Here is a 22613-nt window from a genome sequence, read left to right on the forward strand (position 1 = left end):
TAAGTAAATTGAAGAAACAAGAAATCAATGAACTAAACATGCAACTAAAAAATTAGAGAAAAAAAAGAAATTGAATACCAATTAAATACCAAATTAGAAATTCTAAATATTAAAGAAATTAATGAAATCAAAAGAAAGAAAATTATTGAATGAATAAATAAAACCAAGAGTTGGTTTTATGAAAACAACAATAAAATTGATAAACCTCTGGTAAATTTGATTAAAAAAAAGAAAATAGAATTCCAAATTGTCAGTGTCATAAATGAAAAAATTAAACTCACCATCAATGAGGAGGAAATGAAAGTAAAATTGAGGAATTATTTTCCTTAACTATATGCTAATAAATTTAATATTTTAAGTGAAATGAATGAGTATTTACAAAAATATACATTGCCCTGGTTAAATGAAAAGGAAATTAAATACTTAAAAAAATTATCTCAGAAAACAAAATTCAACAAGCCCTTAGTGTATTTCCTACAAAACAAATCTCCATGGCTATATGGATTCACAGTGAATCCTATCAAATTTTTAAGGAACAATTTGTTCCAATTCTCTATAAACACTTTGGAAAAATATGTGAGGATGGAACTCTGCCTAACTCTATTACACCAATATGGTACTAATACCAAAACCAGGATGAGTTAAAACAGAGAAAGAAAATAAGAGACATACCTACCTAATGAATATACATGCAAAAATCTTAAATAAAATCTTAGGAAAGTAATTACAGCAAGTTATCACTAGGATAATACACTAGGACCAAGCAGATTTATCTGAAGAATTCAGGGTTGGTTCCGTATTAGGAAAAATGTCATTTTAATTAACTATATCAATAACAAACCTATCAGAAATCATATGATTATATCAATAGATGCTGAAAAAGCCTTTGCCAAAATACAACACCCATTCCTACAAAAAACAGTAGAAAGCATGCAAATAAATGGATTAATCATAAGAATGATAAGCAGTATCTAACTGAACCCATAAATAAGCATTATATGCAAAGGGGATAATCTAGAGGCATTTCCAATAAGATCGGGGTGAAATAAGGATGCCTGCTGTCACCACTTCTACTCAATATTGCATTAGAAATGTTAACTAAGAAAAAGAAGTTAAAGCGATTAGAATTGGGAAGAAAGAAACAAAACTCTCATTCTTTGCAGATGACACAATGGTATACCTACAGAATCCTAAAAACTCAAATAAAAACCTACTAGAAACAATTAACAACTTTAGCAAAGTCACAGAATAATAAATACACCTTCATAAATACTCAGCATTTCTCTATATGACTAGCAAGATACAGCAGCAAGAGCTAGAAAGAGAAATCCCATTCAAAATAACTTCAGACAATATGAAACACTTGGGAGTCTACCTAGTCTACCTGCCAACGCAGATTCAATGGTTATATTGTCTTCTTCTTCTAGCTGATTTGGACAGTTTCCCCTAATAATTTCCTGCATAATGTTTTCAGGTTCTCTGTTTGATCTAGGCTTTCTAGAAGACTGGTGATTCATAGATTATTTTTCCTGGAACTATTTTCCAGGTTGTTTATTTTTCTTTAAAAGTACTTTATATTTTCTTCATTTTATCTGTCTTTTTTTTTGTTTGATGGAATCTTGTAGTCTCATATATTCATTTCTATTTGTGCAATTCTAATTTTTAGGGTTTTATTTTCTTCAATTACCTTTTGTGTTTCCTTTTAAGGATGTTGAATTTTCTGGTAATTTTTTCATAATTTTCCTGCATGACTCTCATTTCTTTTTTTTCCAATTTTCTTCTTCTATTCTTTTGTTTTTATATTCTTTTTTAAGCCCTTCAGTAATGATCTTTTAGATTTGAGTCCAATTCATTGACTTAAGAAACTTCACCTCTAAGTGATTTTTCATTGATTTCTTTTTCTGACATGGCATTGTTATCATCTTTCTCTGTATAGAAATTTCTAAAGTAAGTGCTCTTTTAACCTTTTGCTCATCTTTGTTGTATTAACTCTGCTCCTGGGGCATACGAAGTATAGATCCAAACTTCTTATGCTGGGGCTGGAGCCTGACTATGCTGATGTGCTGTTGACCTATTGCTGCCTATGCAGCCTAAGTCTAACCTTTGCAGAGGTTTGTTTCCTCCTTTATGCCAAGGTTCTGACTTAGCAGTGTTTTGTTCCTAATCCTGCTTTTTGCTCCACTGTTCCCAGGGTTCAGACTTATTTTGGGCTTGGTACCCTCCCTGCTCATTTGCTATCTAACTGCCAGGTTCTCTGCTGTTGTCAAGCTGTTGGAACCTGGACTACACTATGACTAAAAGCTTCCCACTAGCTTTTCTGGTCTACTGCATGGCTTTACTTCCCCTTCCCCCAAAAAAGTCAAAGCTTAACTGAAAATCCTTCAAGATATCCACCGTTGAAAACTTTTTTGAATCTTCTCTTTTTCTTGGTTGAATCTGTAACTTGAATGACAGTGCAGCTTCATTTATCTTTGGTAGGGAAAAGCTCTGGGAACATGTTAGCTTCATGCTGCCATCTTGGTTCGTCCCCAAAAGTCCCTTTTTTGTTTTTTAAATCCTTTCTTAACTTTTCTAAGATTTTTGAATTTGATACTAATACTAATTCATAATGCCCTTTCAAACTTCATATGTATTCATTATGACTCTGCCTTCCTCTGCTGAGTTATCATTTTGATAGTTTCTATAGTTTCTATGGTTTTTTTGATGCTCATTTTAGAAGTTGAAATTTTCTCCCTGGGCCTGGTGGCTGCTGTTCCAAGTTTTTTCTGCTAGAGGCCAGGGATCTGATTACTGGCTTTCTGCTCTGGCCTCAGGTGGTGGTAGCTTGTTCCCTGAATTAGAGTAGCCCAACCGATCTATTTAACTGATCTTGTGGCATGTGTTCCAGTTGTAGGCTACGCCTGTTGTAAATAAACCCATGGACCATGGTTACTATTCTGCTTTGTACATAAAAGACTCCTACTGATTTTTTTTTTATTTCCCACTGTGCTGTACTCAAGTGAGGCAGACCTTTCCTGAAGTCCCTCCAAGATATCTTGACTGAAAAGTTGTTTCACTCTGTCTTTTTTTGATTCTGTCACTGCAGATTTTGTTTAAAGGCTTCATTTAAAGTCATTTCAGAGGAAAACTGGAAAAACCTAATGGAGCTTTCCTACCTTCTCTCTACCATCTTGACTCTGTTGAGAAAGTCTCTAAATTTTAAATTCTTTGTGGAAAATTTTAAGAAAAAATTCATTTGAATTTTTTTCTTAAAACTTATTTCAGTCATGAAAAAATGCATTTTTATGTGTTAACATACCTAATTTTCATAAATTAAGAACCCACCTATCATAGGTGGATTAAAAATATTTTGCTCTTTTAAATATTATCCTCTACATTTTACAGATGGGAGAAAAAGAGAGAAATCTGACAGTTCACCAAATGGTTGTTAAAATACAAAACACTAGCAAACTAGTTCAGTGATTTTTAAGTAACTCGGATGATGAGTACCCCTGAAGTTCCAGGCTTCTTGCACTATGATTATTTCTAGCTTGATATACATTAGATTTTAACTTAGAAGTGGAAGTATTTGGAATTTTCTTTTATTACAACTGAACTAACTGCATTTAATGTTAACAAAAAGATTCACTTAAGAATTTAGTAAAGTCCTAATATGAATGAAAATCTATTCAGTACCAAAATATTGGAATGGTACACTCTTCCTTAATAACACATGTTACTCTAATTCACATTTTGTGTTACCTATTGAGAACTCTTTCGCAATAGTTATATGAAGCAATTGTCTAACTCATACTCACACTGATGAATCTAGTCTCCATAATATGTCCATTACATGGCTTGTAGCTCAGGATTTAAAGGACTAGTTCACAAGAATTGGGCTCAAAAGTTCTTATCAAACACATACAAAATGGATTTAAAAAATTTTCAAAACACACATTTTCTGAAAGATATTGAAAAAGTAAAAAAGGACGGCCTTGCTCTATCTTAAGAGTGAAAGATTTTTTAAAAGTGAACAACTTTGGGGAGTGAGTGGTCACTAGTGGGGAAAAAACTCTCTAAAGAGATTAGAAAGAGATTAGAAATGTGTTTAGGACTAAACTATAGAAATTTCCAGAGCATGTTCAACTGTACCACATGGCCTAAATTAAGATTTAAATTTTTCAGAAAGATATTCTAGAGAATCCTAGAAAAGAATTAATAAATAAAGCAAAATAAAAGAAACTTTTTTTAGAAAGTGGTATTACAAATCAAATTACTGTGATTTAAGAAAATTTATTTAGGTCAAAGAGATCAGTTATCATATGTTAATCTGAGCTAGGAAAAGGAAAATCTAAAAAATAAATAAATAAACAAACCCACAGGACTAAGAAAAGGGAGAGAGAAATGGAATCAAAGAGAGAGAGAGAGAGAGAGAGAGAGAGAGAGAGAGAGAGAGAGAGAAATATGTATTAAAAATAAAAGATAACTCAAAGTCCTCGTTATAGGGCATGCAAATCAGAGCAAGAGAAAGTTGGAGAATAAACTTTTATGAAATTATTTTGAACAAATCTCAGAGATGAAGTACTGCCTTAAAAAGATGCCTATGAATACATATTTAAGGAAATAAAACATATAACAATTAAAATTTTAAATGTTAATTGATCGAATCTCTGAATAAAATAGAGAATAAAGAAATATATGTATAAAATAATCTTTCCTCCAAATAAAAATATTTTAAATCTACAAACATATAAAGATTGGTCATATTCTTGATATTTCCAGCAAACACATCTATTATACTAACATATTCATAAACTAGAAAGTTTCATTTTCTTCTCATAATTACTTATACTTTCTATCATCTTTTCCTATGCTTTATAATCTTCAACTCTTTCTTTGACCTCATCTAGATCTTCTTTCCCTCCTCAGTTTTTACTGGGCTACTGACCTAACATTGACAACATACTTCTCTCTTCCCTATTTTGACCCTTGGGTGAACCAATTCAATTCTAAACAATACTCTATTGCAAAATCTGTTGCCCCCTTGTCCTATGCCAATCAGGTCTTGTTAAACTCCTACCGTCCACTTTCTTGGCTTCTATTCATGTTGTTGAACAGAGCTGGAGAAAATTACAAAACTGCACTAATTGGATACACAATAATTTTTGTTGCATAATCTAAACTGGACTCTTAAAGCATCAAGGCAATGCTTTTACACCATCCTAATTAATTTGATATCCCACTTATCACAATCAATATTCTTAACCTTTCTACCCCTCCTCAAGTATCTATGCAAACTATTCACAGAACTATATATCTAACCTTTTTTTTCTCATTTTTCTTCATTGCCAGCTGCGTTTTAGACAGGATTCTGCAGGAATTGCATAGGAATCTCAAATTTAATTTATGCAAAACAGAATTGATTATCTCCTTTCTTTTCCAGACCTCTTTTCTTCTGAAATTTTGAAATTATTTTCATGGAAACTATTTTCCATTTAGTCACCAAGGTTGGCAACTTTTGTGCCCTTGATTTTTCACTATTATTTAGTCTATATAAGAAATCTGTTTTTAAATCTTGCCTTTTCATATCCTTTGATCATTTATCAATTGGGGAATTTTTGGATTTTTATAAATTTGACTGAATTCTCTGTATAATTTAGAAATGACTCTTGTCAGAAACACTAGTTATAATAATTGTTTACTTACTATTTTTCTTCTAATCTTGGTTGTATTGGTTTTATTGGTACAAACATTTTTCAGTTTAATGTAATCAAAAATATTCATTTTGCATTTTATGTTTTCTGTCTCTATCTTTTCTATCTCTTCTCTATCTCTATAACCTGCTCCCCCTTTCCATAGATCTGAGAAGTAAATTATTCCTTTTCTTCTAATTGACTTGTGATAACACCTTCTATAGAAATTTTGAACTTATCTTGGTATGGGTTGGAAGATCTTAGACTATATCTACTTTCTGCCATACTATCTTCCAGTTTTCTCAGCACTTTAGCAAAAATAAATTCCTACCCCAGAAGCTGAACTCTGTAGATTTTTTTAAATAACAGATTGCTATAGTCATGTACTATTTCTTTTTACACTTCTTTGTTCTACTAATTCACCACTCTAGTTCTTAGCCAGTACTAAATAGTATTGATGACTGATGTTTTATTGTATTTTTCTTAGCTTTCTCCTAAAGCTAACATATCAAATACAATATTGAATGATAGTGTTGCTAATGGGCTTCTGTTAGAATGATTTCTGTTAGATCTTTTATTAATATGGTCAATTATGCTGATAGTTTTCATAATATTGAATCAGTTCTGCATTCATACTTAATACTTTATTTTAAAATTTTGCATTAATTGACTTATAATTTTCTCTCTCTATTTTTACTCTTCCCAGTTTTGGTATCCACACCATATTGGTAGCATAGAAGGAATCTGCCAGAACTCCTTCTTCACCTATTTTTTGGTGAATTGGAACAACTTGGTCATTGAATGTTTGAAAGAATTTGTGTATGAATTGATCTGACCCTGAATATTTTTTTATTAGGGAGTTCATTGTTGGCTTATTCAATTTCTTTTTCTGAGATAAGGTTATTCAAATATTTAAATTGCTATTCTTTTCACCTGGACAATTTATATTTTTATATTCATCCATTTTACTTAGATTGTAAAATTTATTGACCTACAGTTAGGCAAAATAACTTTGAATTTTTACTTTAATTTCCTTCTCATTGATGGTGAACTCTTTTTCATTTTTGATATTGGTAATTTCTTCTTTCTTTTTTTAAAGCAAATTAACCAAAGACTTATCTACTTTAATGTTTTTTTCATAAAACCAACTCTTAGTTTTATTTTTTCGTTAAATAGTTTTCTTACTTTCAATTTTATTAATTCCACCTTTAATTTTCGAAATATCTAATTTGGTATTTAATTAGGGATTTTTAATTTGTTCTTTCTCTTGTTTTTTTAGATGCATATGCAATTCATAGATATCTCTCTCTACTTTATTCAGTTAAGCATTTGGAGATATAGTATTCTTCCTAATAATTAATTTGGTTGTATCCCATAAGTTTTGTTATACTGTCTCCTTATTGTCTTTGTCTTAGATAAAATTATTATTTATATAATTTTGTTGTCTGAACCCCCCTTTCTTTAAAATTGGGCTATTTAGTTTCCAATTAATTTATGTCTATCTCTCCATGGTCCTTTATTGAACATGCTTTCTTATTGCATTATCATCTGAAAAGGATGCACTCAATATTTCTGCCTTTCTGCATTTGATTATAAGGATTTCATGGTCTATTGAAGGGTCACTTTTTTGTATAGGTACAATGTAACAAAGACAAAAAAAGACATATTCTTTTCTATCCCCTTTCAATTTTTTCCAAAGATGTATCTTATCTAATTTTTCTAACATCCTATTTACCTCCTTAACTTCTGTCTTATTTATTTTAGGGTTAGATTTATCTAGAGAGAGAGAGAGAGAGAGAGAGAGAGAGAGAGAGAGAGGTTGAGATCCTCCATCAGTGAAGTTTTGCTGTCTATTTCTTCCTGTAACTCATTTAACTTCCCCTCTAAGAATTTGGATGCTATACCAATTGGTACATGGACGCTTAGTATTGAAATTACTTCAATTATATGGTACATTTTAGGAGGATGTAGTTTCCTTCCTTTTTAATGAGATCTAATTTTGCAATTGCTTTTTCAGAGAAAAGGATTGCTATCCTTGCTTTTTTCTAATTCACCTGAAGCATAATATATTCTGTTCTAGCTTTTACCTTTATTCTGTGTATATCCCACTGCATCAAATGTGTTGCTGGTAAACAGCATATTATAGGATTCTGATTTTTTACTTTACTCTGCTATCTGCTTCCATTTTATGGGAGAGTTTATGCCTTTCACATTCACAGTTATAATTATAATTCTTTATTAACTTCCGTGCTAACTGCCATTCACTTATACTTTTTATTTCTTCTTTAACCCTATGCTTCCTCACCATTGTTTTGCTTTTGAATACTGCCTCCCTCAATCCCCTTCTATCAGTCATCCTTCCTTTTCTTCCCCTTTCTTTTTCCCCTTCTTCCTTCTCTCCCACCTATTAGTCCCTCCTTCCCTTCCTACCCCTTTCACCTCCTAATACCTGAAGGGTAAGATACATTTCTAAACTAACCTGAGTGAATGTGTTATTCCTTTTTTTGAGTCAAATCCAAAAATAATAAAATTCAAGCAGTTCTCATCCTTTCCCTTCTCTCCCTCTATTATAATAGGTACTTTGGACCTCTTTGTGTGATCCAATTTACCCCATTCTGCCTCCCTCTTCTTCTCCCCTTTTTTATGTCTTAATTTTTTTTAGATCATTCCAATAAAATCAACTTATGTCCATAAACCTAAGTATAGTCCCGTAATAGAGTTACAATTCTGTACACAGGAGGAAGATTCTTATAACTTTTATTGTTAGAGTTTTCCCCTGTTTGTCCATCTTTTCCTACTTAAAAAGTATTCTCAGTCTCACTGGGTAGTTGATTATTGGTTGCAGTCCAAGTTCTCTTACCCTCCAGAATATTATATTCTTGGTCTGTTGATTACCAGGGCCTGGGTAATCCTGACTGTGACTCTTTGGTATTTGTTTCTTTGTGACTGCTGTCAGGATTTACTCTTTGATCTGTTAATTCTGGAATTTGACTACAATATTCCTTGACATTTTCATTTTGGGATCTATTTTCGGAGGTGACCAATGAATTCTGTTTGACTTTTTTGCCCCCTGATTTTAGGATATCAGGGTAGTTTTTTTTTTTTTTTTTTTTATGATTCCCTGAATAATGCTATCCAGCTCATTCATTTTATCATGGGCTTTCAAATAGTTCAATAATTCTTGAATGATCACTCTTGTATCTATTTCCCAGGTCAGTTGCTTCACAAATGAGATATTTTACATTTTCTTCTATTTTTTTTTCATTTTCTTTTTTGATTTTTTTGAATAGATTCTTGGTGTCTCCTGGAGTCATTAGCTTTCTCTAATCCCAGTCTATTTTTCAAAGAAATATTTTCTTCAGTTACCTTTTGCATCTCCTTTTCTATTTAACCAATTCTATTTTTAAAGGAGCAATTATCTTTTTCCATTTGTCCAGTAGTATTTTTAAGAGAATTGTTTTGTTTTTTGCTTTTGCCCAATTGCACCTTTTGTTGCAAGATAATAATTTTCTCTTAAATTTCTCTTTTTTCAGGTTATTTGCAAGGCAAATGGGGTTAAGTGGCTTGCCCAAGGCCACAAAGCTAGGTAATTATTAAATTTCTGAGGCCAGATTTGAACTCAGGTACTCCTGACTCCAGGGCCCGTGCTCTTGCCACTGCGCCACCTAGCCACCCCATAAATTTCTTTTATCACTTTTCCTTTTGATTTTTAAAATCTAGTTCAAGCTCTTCCAGGAAGTCTTTTTGTACTGGAAACCAATTCATAAACTCCTCTGATGTTTCTCATGTAGGTACCCTTTCCATCCTCCTTTTTTTGGGGGATAATGTTTTTACCACCCCATCCTTATTTCCAAGGTAACCTACAAAGGACCCTGTTTTTCTTTGATCTTTATTACTTATTTAGGGATTTTATTATAGGACACTATCTGAGGGTTCTTGTGTTGAGAGAGAGGTTTGCTTGTAGACCTTTGGGGTTGAAAACTCTAGAGGCTTGCTTAATTACTAGTCAGAGATTGTCAATGTTAGGAACGCCAGGAGGTTGTCAGAAGCTTTCCCTCTGGCCCATCAGTGCTGAGAATGTCAGATGCCCATTCCCTTATACTTTGGGAAAGCTGGGAACACTTGGGGTTTTCTCAGGGCTTACTACACAGCAATTCTAGGCCCTCTGGGCTAGGAATGCCAGGTATTCACTATCTGAGTCAGGTAGTCCAGACCAACCATATTGGCTGAATGGAGGTCCTGGGCACACATGCTGGAGCTCTGCCAGTCCATTTGCAGATAAACCAAACATCTCTACTGGAGATCTTCTCTTCAACCAAGGATTTCAGGCTAGTCATTGCCTGACCCCTGTCAAAGCTGGTATGCTGGGCTTCTGTTCTCTGCTCTCTATATGCTCATATTCCCTTATTCTCTATATGCTCATTTTCCACCCCACCCCCAACCGCCATGATAGACCTTGCTGGAAGATATTCCATTATGTTCTTTTGTGTGTTCTTTCACTCTAAAATCTGGTAAGAGGCTCAATTTTTGTCATTTCTAGGGGAAACCCAGGAGAGCTTAAGGAAGTTCCTGGATTCTCTTTGCTATTTTGGCCAGAAACATACAGTGATTTTCTTTTTCTTTTTTTTTTGTTTTTTTTCTTATGTTTTTGCAAGGCAAATGGGGTTAAATAGCTTGCCCAAGACCACACAGCTAGGTAAATGTTAAGTGTCTGAGGTCCGGTTTGAACTCAGGTACTCCTGACTCCAGAGCTGGTGCTCTATTCACTGCCACCTAGACACCCACAGCATTTTACTTAAGTCCTAAATTTGTCCATGTCACTCCTAAGCTCACACATGTACAGACATATTCAATAAACTCCAATGGATCTATATTATGTCTAGTATCTACTAAAATTCCTCTGTTAAGCATTAAATTTAGCCCCACTCTTGACTTTCTAATCTTATCTATGCTTCACCCCTTGCCATTCACTTTTTTATAAGTCTCACCATGCTGGTGAACATAATGTTCCTTCTGTAATGCTCCATTTTAAAAATTTTGTGTCTTTGCAATATGTGGCTTACATGTCTGCTATACTCTATCTCCTTTCTAGCACCTCAAGTTCTCTGGCAAGAAAACAATAGTAATTTACCATAAAAATCAGACACTGAATTTATATTAGAAATGCAGGCTTGGTTTAATATTACTTAAATTATAAATATAATTGACCATATTTGTAAAAATAAAATGTTATGCCACTAGATACAGGGACAACTTTTGACAAGAAATAATATCAATTCCTGGTCTGTTTGATTTTTTTTAATGACAGCAAATGAGTAGATTTTTTTTCTAAAATGATAAGGAATATCTATCTAAAACAAAAATTAGTATAGGTTGTAGTAGCAAAAACTTGATGACTTTGTAAAATAAGAAGTAAAGCAAGTATATGCACGACAATGATTACCATGTAATTTTGTGTTAGACATGCTAACTATGACAAAATAAATCAAAGAAACAAACATGGTCAAAATAGAAGCAAAATGATCTTTTTTTATTTTTAAAATTTTATTCAAATTATAATCTTTTTATACATTATATAATGTTTTTCTTATATAATCAACTATATAGTCAACTAAAGGAAAAGATGAAATGATAAATAACTTTAACAAAGTTTTAAGATAACAATGAAACCTACTAAAATTATTAACATTTTTGTATATCATCAAAAAATTATTAAGAAGAATTACACTTTAACACTTACAGAACATATAAAGTATTTGGAAACCTACTTTCCAGAATATGTATGAACTAGAAATATCAATTCTACCTTCATTAATTCATTTATTAAATGCTATGTCAACAAACCATTAATTATTATTACTTTACAAAGCATAAAAAAGGAACAAAATTCATCTGAAAGAATACAATGCCAATAATATCAGTGGAATTATTTTTTAAGTGATGAGGAAGTGACCCTGGCTGTACTAGATATTAAACTTTATTTCAGATATGTAATCATCAAAGCAAGCATGTACTTATTAAGAATAGACAGGCTCATCAGTAGAAAGATGGCAGATAAGAGGCAGGAACTCAGCTGAACTCTCCCAACATTTCTCTCCAAACGACTTCGAAATAACTTTTCAAATTGAATTTTGGAGACGCAGAGCAAACAATAGATCAGATTGAGATATTTTCCTCCAGTCCAAGATAGTTTAGGAGATTGGCAGGAGAGTCTATAACACCAGAGTGGGGGCTGAACTGGAGCATCAGCACTTTCAGTGAACCTTAAATGGCAGCTGTAGCAGCAGCAGTAGCAATTCCGGGAGCTCTTAGCTCAGAGATGGTAATGGGGGTCAAACAAATAATAAAAGAAATATTATAGGAAATCCTTGCTGGCACTGGATGCAATTGGCCCTGAATCTAACTGGCCCCTGTTGGTTACCCTCCTGTCCATGTATAGTTCTGTGTTGAAGTTCTAGTCTATTTTTGTGAATGAAACACAGTGTGGAGCCCTTTCTTAGTAAAGAGGACCAGGATGGTTTCCAAAATCCTTCAGAAGATTTATATGAACTGATGCAAAATGAAATAAGGAGAAGTAGGTGAACACTATGTATACAGTAAAAGCAAAATTGTTACAGTGCTCAATTATGAAAAAATAGCTGCTATAATTAAAAAGATGCAAGATAGCTCCATGAAAAATGCATGTTTACATTATTCCATGAGTATAATTGATATCATATTCCTTGCCTTCTCAGTAGGAGGGAGAAGAGTGAAAAAGAGAGAAAGAATTTAGATCATAAATTTTAAATTGATATTTTATTTTTCCAATTACATGATATGAAAGTTCTTCAACATTCATCCATATGCACATGCTTATTTTAAAGTCACAAAATTTCCTTCCACTTGCCCTTCCCAGTCCCCTCCCTTAAGCAGCAAGCAATCAGTTTAATATTGTTCATACACATTGGTGTTAAGCATATGTACAGGTTAATCGTTTTCAGTATGAGGAATTAGGATTAAGGGAAAGAAAGATTTTTTTTTAAAAGTGAATGTAGTGTTCATCAGACTCAGAAAATTTATTTATTTGTTTTTTCTTCCTCTAGATGGGGATAGAATTGTTCAAAGTCAGTCTAATAGGGTTGTCCCACCTAGCTCTTTGAACTGCTTCCATCAAGGTTAATCATCTCACAATGTTGTTGTTAATGTGTACATTGCTCTCTTGTTTGTACTCCCTTCCCTAAGTATCAGATTCTGTAATTCATCCCATGCTTCTCCAGAGTTCGACCATTTGTGGTTTCTTATAGAATAATAATATTCCATGATATTAATAAACCATAAATTGTTTAACTGATGGGTATCCCCTCAATTTCCAATTCTATGCCACTTCAAAAAGAGCTACAATGACTATTTTGGAGCATGTTGGATGTTTCCCATTTTTATTTCTTCTGGGTATAGGCCTAGAATTGGAATTGCTTGGTCAAAGGATATGAACAGTTTTATTGCTCTTGTGGATAGTTCCATACTGCTCTCCTAAATGGTTGGATCAGTTCACAAATCCACCAGCAATGCATTAAAGTACCAATCTTCCCACAACCACTCCAACATTGATTTCTTTTCCATTTTGTCATCTTAGCAAATCTGATAGGTTTGACATGATACCTCATAGTTGTTTTAATTTGCATTTCCCTAATCAATAAAGATATGGAAAATTTTTTCATATGTTTTATATATATAACTTTAATTTCTTCATTTAAAAAGTATCCATTCATATTCTTTGACCATTTATCAATTAGGGAATGACTTTTAACCTTATAAATCTGATGAAATTCTGTCTGTATTTTAGAAATTAGTGAAGATTGTTTCCCAGGTTGGGTTTTTCTCCTAATTTTTGCAGCATTGATTTTATTAGTTCAAAACTTTTTATTTTAATATAGTCAAAATCATTTATTTTGCAATTTATAATGTATCTATTTCTTGCTTTGTCAGAAATTTCTCCCTTTTCCATAGTTCTGACAGTATTTTTTTGTCTGTTAATTGATCTATGGTGTCACACTGAGTGTCCCAATCCTGTACTCATTTTGACCTTATTTTTGGATGTGAGATGTGAATCTATGCCTAGTTTTTGCCATACTATTTTCCAATTCCCTCAATATTTTTTGTCAAATAGTGAGTTCTTTTCCAAGAATGTCTTTGGGTTTGACAAACAGGAGCTTATAACAACATTTGCTACTGTTTCTTTTGAATCTATCCTTATCCATTGATCCGTTACTCTATTTCTTAAACAGTACTAGGATGTTTTGATGACTGCTGCTTTATAGAATAGTTTTAGATCTGGTAGAACTAGGCCACCTTCCTTTCTATTTTTTTCCATCAGTTCCCTTGCTATTCTTGATATTTTGTTGCTCATGATGAATTTTGTTGCTATTTTTTCTAAGCTTGGTAAAATAATTATTTGGTAGCTTGATTGGTTTGGCACTGGATTATTAACTTAATTTGGGTAGAATTTCCCTTGTTATTACATTAGTTCAACCTAACCATGAGCAATTGACATTTTTCCAGTTATTTAGATCTGACTTTATTTGGTTGAGAAGTGCTTTATAATTGTGTTCATACAGTTTCTGTTTTTTGTTTGGGAGGTAGATTCCCAGTCCTTAATATTGTCTACAGGTACTTTAAATGGAATTTCTTTCTCTTGCTCTTGAACTTTGTTGTTCATATATAGCAAAGCTGATGATTTATGTGGGTTTATTTTATATCATGCTACTTTGCTGAATTTGTTAATTCTAAGAATAGCATCATTTCATCTGAAAGGTGTGGAACCTTACTTCCTCATTGTCAGTTCTGATTCTTTCAATTTCTTTTTCTTTTTTATTGTTAAACCTAACATTTCAAATATATATTGAATAGTAATGGTGATAATGGTAATCCTTGTTTCACCCCCTGATCATATTGGAAATGTTCTGAGTTTATACCCATTATATATGTTTGTTGTTTATTTTAGATATATACTATTTATTCTTTTAAGGAAAACTCCATTTATTCCTAAACTTTCTTGTGTTTTTAATAGAAAAATATGCTGCACTTTATCAAAGGATTTTTCAGAATCTATTGAGATAATCATATGATTTCTGTTGGTTTTGCTATTGATATGTTCAATTATGTTGAGTGTTTTCCTAATGTTTAACAATTCCTGCCTGTCTGGTATAAATCCTTCCTGATCATGGCTTATTAGCTTAGTAATAACTAGCTGTAGTTTCATTGCTAAAATTTATTTAAATTGTTTTATTAATATTCATTAGGGAGATTGTTCTATAATTTTCTTTTTCTGTTTTCATTTTTTCATGTTTCAGATAGCAGCAGCATGTTGGTATCATAACAGGAATTTGGCAGAATTCCTTCTATTTTTTTTCCAAGGTCCCTTCTAATTTTTTTAGAAAGATTTTATTTATTTTGAGTTTTACAATTTTCTCCCCATTCTTGCTTCCCTCCTCCCAACCCACACAGAAGGCATTCTGTAAGTCTTTACATTGTTTTCATGGTATATATTGATCTGATCTCAATTGAAAGTGATGAGAGAGAAATCATATCCTTAAAGAAGAAAAATAAAGTATGAGATAGCAAAATCACATAATAAGATAACAGATTATTTTCTAATTTGAAGGTAATAGTTTTTGGTCTTTGTTCAAACTCCACAATTTTTCTCTATATACAGATAGTATTCTCCATTGCAGATAGCCCAAAATTGTTCCTGGTTGTTGCACTGATGGAATGAGCAAGTCCATCAAGGTTGATCATCACCCCCATGTTGCTGTTAGGTTGTACAATGTTTTTCTGATTCTACTCATCTCACTCAACATCAGTTCATGCAAATCCTTCCATCTTCTTCTATTTTTAAAAGTAGTGTATGTAGAATAGGAATTAATTGTTCCTTAAATGTTTGGTAGTATTCACTAGTAAATCCATCTGGTCCTGGAGACTTTTTCTTAGGGAATTTATTGATGGTATCTTCAATTTCTTTATCTGAAATGGCACTATTTAAGTATATTTCTTCCTCTTATGTTAATCTGGGCAGTTAATATTTTTGCAAATATTCATCCATTTCATTCAGGTTATCAAACTTATTGGCACACAATTTGGCAAAATAGCCCCAAATCATCACTTTAATTTCCTCCTCGTTGGTGGTTAGTTTGCCCTTTTCATTTTTGGTACTGTAATTTGTTTATCTTCTTTCCTTCAGTGAGCTTAACCAAAGGTTTACCTATTTTATTGACTTCTTCATAAAACCAGCTCTTAGTTTTACTTTTAGATCAATTTTTGTTAAATAATCTTGCTTTCTATTTTATTAACCTCTCCCTTGGTTTTCAGAATTTCTAATTTGGTATTTAATTGGAGATCTTTAATTTGTTATTTTCTAGTTTTTTTAGTTGAGTATTCAATTCATTGATCTCCTTTTTCTCTGTTTTATTCATATAAGCATTTGTAAATATAAAGTTTCTCCTCAAAATTGCCTTGGTGGCATCCCATAAATTTTTGTATGATGTCTCATTATCATCATTTTCTTGCATATAATTATTCATTATTTCTATGACTTGCTGCTTGATCCACTCATTATTTAAAATTAAGTTACTAATTCTTAGTCTCTTCTTTGGTTTTTAAATTATCTTTTAAGGTCTTCGATGAGCTTTTGGATATGAGTCCAATTCATAGACAAGACTCAACCATACCATTTCCTCTTAATCCAATCTCTTCGATTATATTTGAAGCTTTAATTATCCTAAGAGAAGTACAATTATCAAGAGTTATGTGTCATATTTTCCTTTATAGGGTTATATACAATTTAATGGTCTTGACTAACATTTGTTTTGTGTTGTTTTGTTTTTGTTTTTTCATTCTTTTTCATTTACCCTTTTATTTATCTCTTAGTAGTGTATTTGATGATTGAGTTCTCTGTTAAGTTCTGATCTTTATGTTGGGAAATGTTGGAAGTCCTCTGTTTCATCTTTTCCTGTAACAGTTTATGCTGAATTTTGCAGGTTGTAATCCCAGGTTCTTTGTCTTCTGACATATGATATTCCAGGTCCTCTGGTTCTTCAGTGTTGAGATTGATGGGTCCTGTGTGAATCTGATTATGTTTCACTTTTATTTATTTATTTTTTATTTTTTTTTCTTCTTGCAGTATTTTATCCTTTATTTTAGAATTCTGGAATTTGGCCATAACAGCCCTTGGACTTATTATCCTGGGGTTTCTTTCTGGCAGGATTTTGTGTATTCTTTCAATGGCTATATTATCTTCTTGTTCTAGCAGATTTAGAAAATTTTCTCTGATAATTTTCTGCATGATGTTCTACAGAGTTTTTTTGGATCTAGGTTTTCTAATAGTCTGATGATTTGTAAATTGTCTCTCCTGGATCTATTTTCCAGGGCATTTATTTTTCCTAAAAGTACTTTAAATTTCCTTAGGTTTTTTTCAGTCTTTTTATTTTGTTTGATAGAATCTTGTGGTCTTATAGATTCATTGGTTTCTATTTGTTCAATTCTAATTTTAAGAGTTTAATTTTCTTCAGTTAACTGTGTTCCCTTTTCCAGTTGGCCAATCTTATTTTTTGAAGAGTTACATTCTTTTTTTTCCAGTTGATTATTTTTACTTTCAGAGGAGTTAATTTTTTCTTCAATTTTTCATAATTTTCCTTCATGACTCATTTCTTTTTTCCCTTTTTCTTCTTCCTCTCTTCTTTTGTTTTTAAAATTCTCTTTTAAGCTTTTCAATGAGCTTTTGGATTTGAGTTCAATTCATAGACTTTTTTGAGACTTACACTGTGAGTAATTTTTCACTGATTTCTTCTTTCTATATGGCATTGTTATCATCTTTATCTGCAAAGTAATTTTCTGTAGTGAGCACTTTTTTAGTTTTTTTGCTCATCTTTATTGCTTGAGCTGTGCTCTTGGGGTGTAAGGAGTATAGATCTAAGCTTTTTTTATTCTGGGTCTGGTGTCTGATTCCGGGCTTGTCATTGGTCAAGATGTTGCCTTTGCAGTCCAAGCCTTGCCTTTACAGAGGTTTATTCCCTCCTTTGTATCCAGGTTCTGATTACACAGTGGTTTCTTCCCAACCCAGTCCTTTCTTTTTCCCCAGTGTTCCTTGTGTTCAAACTTTGGAGTTGGGACCCTGGGACCCTCCCTGTTGACTTGTTATATAGATATAGGGACCTGTGCTGTTGTGAAGCTGTTGGGACCTGGACTTCACAGTGGCTAAAAGATTGCCACTGACTTGGGTTTTACTTCCTATTTTCCCCACCAAAGAGATAGAACTTCACTGAAAATCCTCCATGATGTCTACCATTGAAAATGTTTTTGGATTTCCTCTTTTTCTTGGTGGTATCTGAAGCTTTAACATCAGGTGCATAGGCTTAATTTATCTTTGATAGGGAAAAGCTCCAGGAGCATGTTAGCTTCACACAGACATCTTGGTTTCACCCCAAAATTTTCCTGGATGACAATTTTTCAAATCAGTGTCAAAAATAACATTTTTAAAGTGTTATAAGAGGAAGTGTGCTGTTACTGTTGCATTTGTGATCATTGTAATCATTATAATTTTGTCAAGAATAGTGAGCTCCTATTCAATGTGCTTCATCTCCAAGAACTGATCTGCAATTCTCTTGTAACTTATAGTCATAGTACTAGGAGTGTACTCTCAAGTTGAGTGATTAATCCAAGGTTAAAATGGCCAGCATGTATCAGAGACAGGTCCTGAATCCATGTCTTCCAGACTTTGAATATGAGTCTCCATTTGTAATGCCTTATTTCCCCTCTATCACTTGTTAGATTATTATTATCATCATTGTTACTACTGTTCCTGCTTCTATGTATACTATTACTTCTACTACCATTAAATGCATGTATTAAAGTTTCTTTAGATAACTTTAGAGATCAACTTGCTACATGTATCCTACAATGCTATGGTCACAAGAACCACTGGAAGATTATGCAGAAGGGAAATAAATTGTTATGAGATGTGTATTACATCATAGATAGTTTGCTGCCAATGAAACTAAGAAATATTATACAGATGGGTTTTAAGAGAAGTAAGGGAAATACCACTGTATTTTGGGCATTTTAAAAATTAACATTTAAATATGATAGAAAATGGATGGATGGATGGATAGGGGGTGGGTGGTTGGATGGGAAGATAAAGGATTTATATAACATTTTTAAGTTTATGAAACACTTCATATGTATTAACTTATGGCATCATTATAATCGATCCTCATATTTCAAATCTACAGAACAGTTGCAGTCAGTCTGTGAAGATTCATGCAATGATTATGGAGCCTATCCCATTGTGCCATACCTTGGATTTCACAAAAAGAGAATTCTAACAATGAATGAATGACTATTAGTTCTATGGCAGGCACTAGTCAGTATGGAACTATTTCATGAATTTGTTTATTTGCATAAAAGTCTCCAATAAAAAGGCCTCAGTAATTCCTAAGGGGGGGGGGGAACAAAACCATAACCATTTTAGTTTGTGACTATAACACAAGTTCTTTATGTGCTTCACTGTAACTGGTTATGCCCCATTTAGGATTAATAGGATTTAGAGTTAGAAGGGAACTTAGATATCATTTAGCCTCTCACTTCATTTTATACATAAGGTACCTGAGATCAAGGGAAAGAATTAACTTCCCCAAGGACACAGAGATAATAAGCAACAGAAGATTTATAATTTTTATAATGGCAGTTTTGGGTTGTAGAAACATTAATTACAACAAGTGTTTCTGTTCAAATTTACCATTGGAGAAGAAGAAGAATGATAATTTAAGGTTTTGTGGAATTCCTCATACTGAAAACGATTAATTTAATTAATTTAAGGTTTTGTGGAATTGTCACTTTTACAGAAAGAATCTAAAGAGAAAGAAGGGTTTTTGTTGTATTGTCTAAAATGGTATTATAACCCTATTTCAATGGAAGGAAATCAATACCTGGCATGTCAGATTCAGCCTGGATAACCCATTTTTGATAACTCTACAATTAAGGTATTTAAATTATTTAATCTAGATATTTACCTATTTTTGGTAACACTCTAAGGTAATTTATTCTCCTCAGCCAGTATGATAAATCATTGGTGACTGTTATAACAACTTTTTTTCTCTGAAGTCCATGACCTATACCATTGATTTTTGTGAAGTCAGTGGTGAAGGAGGGCTTCCCATTCTACTGCTAGGAAATAGAGAACCAACTGATAGAAGTCAACTAAAGGAAGTTGAAATTCAATGTATTATATAAGGAACACAATAAGATGTTGATTTTAGAGGAATAATTGTTAGGATTTGGGGCCTTTACCTGATGATTTATTCTTAGTGCTGTTTATTTTTTAATAGTATCTCACCATTATTCAGGAAGTTGAATTGCATAGTTGATAGAGTACATGCATTTAACTTCGAATCTGGAAAACATGGGTTTAAATTCTGCCTGCTATATAGATTGGCTGTGTGACCTCAGGCAAATCACTGTAATTCACTTTCCTCAAGTACAAAATGGAGATACTTATAGCACTCACTTCACAGAGCAATTGTGAGAAGAAAATATAATAGTTGTTAAAAACTTTTCAAATTTTAAATTGTTATATGTTGCTAATTAATACTGCTGTCATTATTATTTGCTAAATGATACTATTGATGCTAAGAAATTCCATAATCATCCTTTTCATGATCCATAATTTTTATCAATTGATGTTTTAAAGCTATTTTATGTAGGACTAAATGAATAGAGAGGCAGGTTTAGAACATTCTTACTTCTGACATATATAGTTTGATTCTGGGTAAGACATTTAACTTCTCTTTGTTCTAGGAAACTTCCTGAGATGATAACATTGCTGAGATAGCACTTGACTACATTGGTTGAGGTTTTTCATCTAGAAATTTCTCTGTACTGATGAAAACACTTGTCCAATTCCTATTACTATTCTTATTCATGTATATATGAAGGCATATGTGTAAATATATATGTATATATAGTATACATTCTATTTATACTTATTTCTAATTTATATAGTGCTTTTTATGTAATAAAAAAGCAATTAATACCTATCTATAAAATGTTTCAAGTATTAGAAGGTATTTTCCTCTAAAAAGCAAAACAAGTGTGGAAGATCATATTAGTTTTATTAGTTCATCTTATAAATGAGTAAACTGATAAAGAAAAGTGATAGGAATAGAAAACAAACTCATGTGATTTACTCTAAATTTAATATTTTCATGATGCTATTTCTTCCCAGGAGTTAATGACTAGAGGTTACATGTAGGTATAAAATGTGTATGTATTATATATATATGTATATATATATATATATATATATATACATAAATATATTTATACATATATGCAATGCACATTTATATTCATGCAATTCTTACAGACACATACATATATGTGCTTATACAAATGTGTCTATCAGTATATTATATATATCTATCCCTTGCATGTGTGTATATATATATATATATATGTATATATATATATATGTATATCCCATAGCCAAAAGAAATCTCATTTCTTTTTCTTACACTAAAATATTTTAGTTCCATAAAGCACTTCTCAACACATCCCTTTGAACTACAGGATGAAAAATAATATTTATCTTTTACTGTTAAATTTTTACAGAGAAGTTATGTTACAGAGAGACAGAGAAAGACATTGAGAGACACAGAGAGATGAAAGAAAAAAAGAAGGAAAGGAAAAAGTATACTTTGCATCTATTCTTGCTTTATAAGTATTATCTCATTTTATTTTCACAAAAATTTTGTAAAAAATGTACTGTCATTATCCTTATTTTACTATTAAGGAAATTGAAGCAAATAGAGGTTAACTAACTTGCCCAGTATCACACAGTTAATAAGTGTTTGGAGTCAGATTTGAAAAGTGGCCTTTTAGACTTCAACCCAGCATTCTATTATGGCACCAATTTCTGTCAATATATTTATATTTATACATACATATTAATGACCAGGTGTTTGTATAAAATGTTACATCTAGGCATATTTTAGAATTTAGTGGGGTTCCATTCAATATTAATGAAATAAAAGTTAAGAATAATAAAGCTATGGACCTTCTGCTGATTTTGATGTGAGGGACACTTCCTGTGACAAAAGGAAAAGTTTTCTTAGATATTCAGAAGACATGACTATTTGGGAGGCAATAAAGGGAGAAGCATATTTATTTTTTTAAATAAGCTGCAATATGGAAAACATTTTGTTTCTTTACAAAAAAACTTTTGAAGATTTCTACTGTCGACATTTATAAAACATGCCATAGTTCCATTAACAATGGTTCTTAATTAGAACATCCATAAACATGTCAACTTCATTAGTTTAATGAGGTGAGTCTTACAGAGCTTTGGTGAAATGTGCCTCATATATTAAGATTACTGTCTATTAATGGGCATCTTTATTGTGCATCCTTATTAACTGAGATAACATAAAGCACAGGAAAATAAAACTCATTGGATGAGCAAGATTTTTATATCCTGGTTACTCATAAGAAGAGAGAATCTAAGTATTATGCCACCTCTTCTATCTGTGGTCTCATAAAAAAACAGCACAGAGAAGATATTAGAGTGCCTGGACTTTGGTTACATAAAGAATTCCCTTTTTATTTCATCAGAACAAATATGTCTCTGCTTAATGACGCAAAATAAAGTGATTTCTTTCCATGATGATTTTAAACCATAGTTACTGTTATACTTAGGTTGAGCATCAGGTCAGAGTTCTTAACCTGGGATCCAGTGAAAGGATATGAGGATAAATTTCAAAGGAGTTCATGAATTTGGAGAGAAAACTGTTACATCTTTATTTTTACCTGCATCTTTTTTAAATTTATCAATCCTTCAAGCTATTTAAAAGCATTGTTCTGAGAAGGGATCTAAAGGATTCTCCACCATCAAAGGGATCCATGAAGGTGAAGGTT

Source organism: Macrotis lagotis, chromosome X, assembly GCF_037893015.1.
Source record: "Macrotis lagotis isolate mMagLag1 chromosome X, bilby.v1.9.chrom.fasta, whole genome shotgun sequence".
Classification (NCBI taxonomy): Eukaryota; Metazoa; Chordata; class Mammalia; order Peramelemorphia; family Peramelidae; genus Macrotis; species Macrotis lagotis.